Source organism: Propithecus coquereli, unplaced genomic scaffold (assembly GCF_000956105.1).
Source record: "Propithecus coquereli isolate 6110/MARCELLA unplaced genomic scaffold, Pcoq_1.0 Scaffold66, whole genome shotgun sequence".
NCBI classification, from domain to species: Eukaryota; Metazoa; Chordata; class Mammalia; order Primates; family Indriidae; genus Propithecus; species Propithecus coquereli.
In genome coordinates this window covers 6116829-6117262 of record NW_012152618.1, presented here as the reverse complement: position 1 = coordinate 6117262, position 434 = coordinate 6116829, and positions in this window count along the sequence as shown.

Genomic DNA, 434 nt, shown 5'->3' with positions numbered 1-434 from the left:
AAGTGAACTCCCTTCAGCAAGCCGTTTCTAAGGGGACCTAAGTCCATTCATGAGGGCAGAGCTCTTATGACTCAATCACCACATAAAGACCACACATTTTAATATTGCCTTGGAGACTAAGTTTTAACATAAATTTTGCAGGGGACACAAACATTCAAACTTTAGCACATATGACTGATGAACGCTGGTGGGATTGAATAGAAACAATAATTAAAGCTAGCATCTATTCATATTTTTCAAATTAGGGTGTTCCATACTTTGTCTACCTCACTTCTTAGCTAAGAGGCACTCTGCCATGCAGAAATTTGGGAATGGTGATCCATGAAGCTAAGTCACTCAGTTCCCTGCTACCCCAAGGAGTAAACCAAGATAAAGACTCTTTTGATGATTCCTCAAAGCAGTCCACTTAGCTGACAATACTTGGGACCACCTGG